At 44.8% G+C, this 7053-nt stretch overlaps 1 pseudogene; it reads left to right on the forward strand.

The window, feature by feature from the left end:
• Window positions 1–421: 421 nt before the first annotated feature.
• LOC137323215 (transcriptional activator protein Pur-alpha-like) lies at window positions 422–1285 on the forward strand (annotated as a pseudogene).
• Window positions 1286–7053: the final 5768 nt, after the last annotated feature.

Here is a 7053-nt window from a genome sequence, read left to right on the forward strand (position 1 = left end):
ATCTGTAGATACGGAGGAAGGACTGGAGAATTGCAAATGTTACACCCTTGTTCAATAAAGGGTGTAAGGATAAACTCAGCAACTATAGGCCAGTCAGTCTAACCTCAGTGGTGGGGAAACTTTTAGAAATGATAATCCGGGACAGAATTAACAGTCACTTGGACGAGTGTGGATTGATCAGGGAAAGCCAGCATGGATTTGTTAAAGGAAAATCATGTTTAACTAACGTGATAGAGTTTTTTAATGATGTAACAGAGCGGGTAGATGAGGGCAATGCAGTTGATGTGGTGTCTATGGACTTTCAAAAGATATTTGATAAAGTGGCGCACGGTAGAATTATCATCAAGATTGCGGCCCATGGAATAAAGGGGGCAGTAGCAACATAGATACAGAATTAGCTAAGGAAAGGAAACAGAGAATAATGGCGAACAGTTATTTTTTGGACTGGAGGGAGGTGTACAGTGGTGTACCCCAGGGATCAGTGCTGAGACCACTGCTTTTCTTGAACAAGCGCTTCTACCTGGACGTGAAGCAGAACACCAAGGGCCGCTTCATCAAGATCGCCGAGGTGGGCGCGGACGGCAACAAGTGCCGGCTGACCCTCTCCATGGCGGTGGCAGCCCAGTTCCGCGACTACCTCGGGGATTTCATCGAGCACTACACGCAGCTGGGCCTCTCGGACTTGGACGCTGGCCTGAGCTCCGACGAGCCCCGCCGTGCACTGAAGCGCGAGTTCCTGGTGCGGGAGAACTGCAAGTACTACATGGACCTGAAGGAGAACCAGCGAGGTCGCTTCCTGCGCATCTGCCAGACCTTAAATCGAGGCCCCGGCTTGGGGGGGACGCAAGGCCAGACCATCGCCCTGCCGGCCCAAGGGCTCATCGGGTTCAGGGACGCGCTGGCGAAGCTGATCGACAACTACGGCGTGGACGACGAGCCGTGCGGCCAGTCTGAGTTGCCCAAGGGCACGTCCATCATCGTGGACAGCAAGCGCTTCTTCTTCGACGTGGGCTCCAACAAGTATGGCGTGTTCATGCGAGTGAGTGAGGTGAAGCCCTCTTAAAGGAACTCCATCACCATCCCCTATAAAGCCTGGTCCAAGTTCGGCAGCACCTTCAGCAAGTACGCCGAAGAGATGAAGGAGATCCAGGACAAACATCAGGACAAAAAGGAAAAAGCCGGAACGAAGTGTCACAAAACATATTTGAAAGCTCTTTATCTGAATGCACGTAGCATTCGTAACAAAATGGACGAGTTAACGGCACAAATAATTACGTATGGGTAAGATCTTGTGGCCATTACAGAAACATGGCTGCAGGGTGACAACAACTGGGAATTAAATATGCCAGGGTATTTAACAATCAGGAAGGACAGGCAGGAAGGAAGGGGAGGTGGGGTGGCTATGTTAATAAAGGAAGGAATCACTGTAATACAGAGAAATGATATTGGGACAAAGGATCAGGATAATGAAACAGTTTGGGTAGAGATAAGGAATAATAAGGGGAAAAAAACACTAGTGGGCGTAGTATATAGGGCCTCCTAATAGTTGCAACTCTGCTGGAAGAAGTATTAATCAGGAAATAGTTGGGGCATGTAATAAGGGAACAGCTATAATTATGGGGGATTTTAACTATCATATTAACTGGACAAATCAAATTGGGCAGGGCAGCCTTGAAGAAGAGTTTATTGAGTGTATTAGTGATGGATTTCTTGAGCAGTATGTTACTGATCCTACAAGGGGGCAAGCAACCTTGGACCTGGTCCTGTGTAATGAGCCAGGATTAATTAATAATGTCCTAGTTAAGGATCCCCTTGGAATGAGTGACCATAACATGGTTACATTCCATATCCAATTAGAGGGTGAAAAGGTTGGTTCTCAAACAAGCGTACTGAGCTTGAATAAAGGAGACTATGATGGTATGAGGGCGGAATTGATTAAAGTGGACTGGGAAAATAGATTAAAGGGTAAGACGGTACATGAACAGTGGTGTTCATTTAAGGAGTTATTTTACAACTTTCAAAACAAATATATTCCACTGAGGAAAAAAGGGTGTAAAAGAAATGACAGCCATCCATGGCTAATTAAAGAAATTAAGGATAGTATCCGACTAAAAACAAGGACATATATGGTAGCCAAACTTAGTGCGAGGATAGAAGATTGGGAATTCTTCAAAAGACAGCAAGAAGTAACTAAAGGATTGATTAAGAAAGGGAAGATAGATTATGAAAATAAATTAGCAAAAAATATAAAAACAGATAGCAAGAGTTTCTATTGTTATATAAAAAGAAAAAGGGTGGCTAAGGCAAACGTAGGTCCCTTGGAGGATGAGACCGGGAAATTAATGGTGGGAAACATGGAGATGGCAAAAATGCTGAACAAATATTTTGTTTCAGTCTTTACGGTAGAGGACACTAAGAATATCCCAACACTGGACAAACAGGGGGCTCTAGGGGGGGGAGGAGCTGAATACGATTAAAATCACTAAGAAATTGGTACTTAGTAAATTAATGGGACTCAAGGCGGATAAATCCCCTGGACCTGATGGCTTACGTCCTAGGGTCTTGAGGGAAGTGGCAGTGGGGATTGTGGATGCTTTGGTAATAATTTTCCAAAATTCTCTGGACTCGGCAAAGGTCCCGGCAGATTGGAAAACTGCTAATGTAACACCCTTATTTAAAAAGGGTAGTAGGCAGAAGGCTGGAAATTATAGACCAGTTAGCCTAACATCTGTGGTGGGTAAAATTTTGGAATCTATTATTAAGGAGACAGTAGCAGAACATTTGGATAAACATAATTTAATAGGACAAAGTCAGCATGGCTTTACAAAGGGGAAGTCATGTCTGACAAATTTGCTTGAGTTCTTTGAGGACATAACGTACAGGGTGGATAAAGGGGAACCAATGGACGTAGTGTATTTAGACTTCCAGAAGGCATTCGACAAGGTGCCACATAAAAGATTATTACTCACGATAAAGAATCATTGGATTGGGGGTAATATTCTGGCATGGGTGGAGGATTGGTTATCTAACAGGAAGCAGAGAGTTGGGATAAATGGTTCATTCTCGGACTGGCAACCAGTAGCCAGTGGTGTTCCGCAGGGGTCGGTGCTGGGTCCCTAACTCTTTACAATCTATATTAACGATTTGGAGGAGGGGACCGAGTGTAACATATCAAAGTTTGCAGATGATACAAAGATGGGAGGGAAAGTAGAGAGTGAGGAGGACATAAAAAACCTACAAGGGGATATAGACAGGCTGGGTGAGTGGGCGGAGATTTGGCAGATGCAATATAATATTGGAAAATGTGAGGTTATGCACTTTGGCAGGAAAAATCAGAGAGCAAATTATTATCTTAATGGCGAGAAACTGGAAAGTACTGCAGTACAAAAGGATCTGGGGGTCCATTGCAAGAAAATCAAAAAGTTAGTATGCAGGTGCAGCAGGTGATCAAGAAGGCCAACGGAATGTTGGTGTTTATTGCTAGGGGGATAGAATATAAAAACAGGGTGGTATTGCTGCAGTTATATAAGGTATTGGTGAGACCGCACCTGGAATACTGCATACAGTTTTGGTGTCCATACTTAAGAAAAGACATACTTGCTCTCGAGGCAGTACAAAGAAGGTTCACTCGGTTAATCCCGGGGATGAGGGGGCGGACATATGAGGAGAGGTTGAGTAGATTGGGACTCTACTCATTGGAGTTCAGAAGAATGAGAGGTGATCTTATTGAAACATATAAGATTGTGAAGGGGCTTGATCGGGTGGATGCGGTGAGGATGTTCCCATGGATGGGTGAAACTAGAACTAGGGGGCATAATCTTAGAATAAGGGGCTGCTCTTTCAAAACTGAGATGAGGAGAAACTTCTTCACTCAGAGGGTAGTAGGTCTGTGGAATTTGCTGCCCCAGGAAGCTGTGGAGCTGCATCATCGAATAAATTCAAAGCAGAAATTGACAGTTTCGTAGAAGTAAAGGGAATTAGGGGTTACGGGGAGCGGGCAGGAAATTGGACATGAATTTAGATTTGAGGTTAGGATCAGATCAGCCATGATCTTATTGAATGACGGAGCAGGCTCAAAGGGCCGATTGGCCTACTCCTGCTCCTATTTCTTATGTTCTTATGACTTGGTCTTGGGTGTACATGGCACAATTTCAAAATTTGCAGATGAAACAAAACTTGGAAGGGTAGTAAACAGTGAGGAGGATAGTGATAGACTTCAAGAGGATATAGACAGGCTGGTGGAATGGGCGGACACGTGGCAGATGAAATTTAACGCAGAAAAATGCGAAGCGATATATTTCAGTAGGAAGAACGAGGAGAGGAAATATAAACTAAAGGGCACAACTCTAAAAGTGGTACAGGAACAGAGAGATCTGGGGTTATATGTGCACAAATTGTTGAAGGTGGCAGGGCAGGTTGAGAAAGCGGTTAAAAAAGCATATGGGATCCTGTGCTTTATCAATAGAGACATAGAGTATAAAAGTATGGAAATCATGGTGAACCTTTATAAAGCACTGGTTCGGCCACAACTGGAGCATTGTGTCCAGTTCTGGACACCACACTTTAGGAAAGATGTGACGGCCTTAGAGAGGGTGCAGAAGAGATTTACTAGAATGATTCTTGGGATAAGGGACTTTAGTTACGCGGATAGACTGGAGAAGCTGGGGTTGTTCTCCTTGGAACAGAGACGGTTGCAAGGAGATTTGATAGAGGTATTCAAAATCATGAAGGGCCTTGACAGAGTAGATAGAGAGAAACTGTTCCCATTGGTGGAAGGGTCAAGAACCAGAGGACATAGATTTAAGGTGATTGGCAAAAGAACCAAAGGTGACATGAGGAAAAGCTTTTTTACACAACGAGTGGTTAGGATCTGGAATGCGTTGCCTGAGGCTGTGGTGGAGGCAGATTCATTCATGGCCTTCAAAAGGGAACTGGATAAGTACTTGAAAGGAAAAAAATTGTAGGGCTACGGGGAAAGGGCATGGGAGTGGGACTAGCTGGATTGCTCTTGCATAGAGCCGGCACGGACTCGATGGGCCAAATTGCCTCCTTCCGTGCTGTAACCTTTCTATGATTCTATGAAAGACCTTTGGCCCCCCTCAAGATGAAGCAGCTTTGGAGATCCTGGGGAACCATGCGACGCAACCTTTCAGGGAACAAGATATACGAGGACCAATGGTGGCTGCAGGTTTCTCTGAACCATCTGCAAGTTTGGGAGTACAGACACAGTAGCAAGAAACTTGATCATGCACCTTCATAAAGCTATAGAGAAATGCCATGGTAGAAACATAACATTAGAACATCTCCTCATTTTCTTTTCCTCTGGATAATTCAAAACAAAATGCCACTGTGGAGAAGGAGGTGGAAAGGGGCAAGAGATATTCCAATGATGTTTTTTCACTGGGTGAGATACAACACATAAGGGTGCCGGATGAGTCAGAGATGAAAGTGGGATCTGACAGTCAGGAGCAGAGGCTCTGCAGAAGTCAACACCTTGCCCCACAGTCTGCAGACTCAGATCCCTCGGCCCTGCTGTACAAAGAAAGATACTGGATGAGTATCACACTCCCATGGAGGCATTGAAGACTATCTTGGAAGATGGCAAAGGTCACAGCAGAGCTCAATGCCATCTTCAGTGCCAATATTCATGAAGGATTCGACACAATAGAGGATTACTTGGAGTGATTGGTAGCACAAGGAACATTTGCATCTGTCCACCTGACAGAAAGGCCACCAGACAATGCAACCAACAAGGATGTTTTGACCATTGACCTACAGACCTTGGACTATCATCTGTACAGAACAATAGCAACTAGTTCCAAGAGATTCAGGGCACCATCTCTCAAGGTCTGCAAGATTTAACTGATACCATCAGTTCTATCGTCTCGCTGATCAATAGCACTCAGTTTCAGGACCCAGTACCAAGTGGCCTTGCTAGAATCCGTCTTCACATTGCTGTCCTCTCTCCTGGTGACAGCCCATGTTTCTTTTCCAGTCAGCCTCCTCAAATGTCTACTCATGTTGGTGGCAGGATATCAGACCAGGCTGCCTGCAGTGGTGATACAGCCTGCTGTGGGGTCTTCCAAGTCTCAGAAGCCCTGAAATGAAGGCAACCTCGGTCCCAAGAGGCTCATGATACCACAGCACAGCCAATTACCACTTACATCCCTGGCCCTCAGGCAGTATCTCAGTGCAGCCGCAGAATTGGTTTAAGAACAGCACAGAGAGGTGCCAGGGTAGGCACAGTGGTAAACAAAAGTAACTGTTTTAAATATCTATGTGCACAGTAAAACCACTTTGAGTTGAAGTCCAATGTTGTGAGTATATCTGTTCTTTAATTGATTTTTGTGTTTAAGGTAGCATATTTTGAAGTCAGTTTGTAACAGGACACGCAGGGGTAGCTTTTCAACTTGCCACCGTGCATCAATCTGGCATTGCAAATCAGCCGCCCATTATAGAAACCACCCAATTTTCATTTCCATTGAAGTCAATGCGCTGTAGCAATCCTTTAGTACTGGGGCTTGAGAGATGGGGGTGTATTTTAATCCTACCCACCCAGCGGAAACAGGGAGGTTAAGCAGTTAAAGTCCTCCAGGTGACTTATCCGCCAATGTCTCGTCCAGATCCTGCAGTTTCCGATTTTTACCAGCACTTTTGGACAGTAGGCTAAGTTGCCCGCCCAAAGCCAGAGGGGTCCTTCTTTAAATGTGCAGATTGGGTTAAATAATACCATTGGGCCCCGACTGTAATTTTAACTCCAGCTTCTGCAATGAAGACATGTCAGAAGAGGATCGGAAACAGAAGAGGCCATTCAAGGTAAGTTTTTGTGGGGCCAGGAGAAGCAAGAGTGTTCTTTTACAGCTAGAGGTAAGTTCTTGGGAGACAATAACACAGGTAAGATCTTGAGAACAATTTGAAGATGCAGAGAGTACCTGCTAACTTCAACATATACAACCTGAGACAGTGGATCACAAGAACATTACGATGCCAGAGGGTTCATCAAAACTCACAGTGACCAAATACCAGGATGTTTTCAAAGGAATGGGGAAGTTA

Source organism: Heptranchias perlo, chromosome 6, assembly GCF_035084215.1.
Source record: "Heptranchias perlo isolate sHepPer1 chromosome 6, sHepPer1.hap1, whole genome shotgun sequence".
In the NCBI taxonomy this organism is placed as follows: Eukaryota; Metazoa; Chordata; class Chondrichthyes; order Hexanchiformes; family Hexanchidae; genus Heptranchias; species Heptranchias perlo.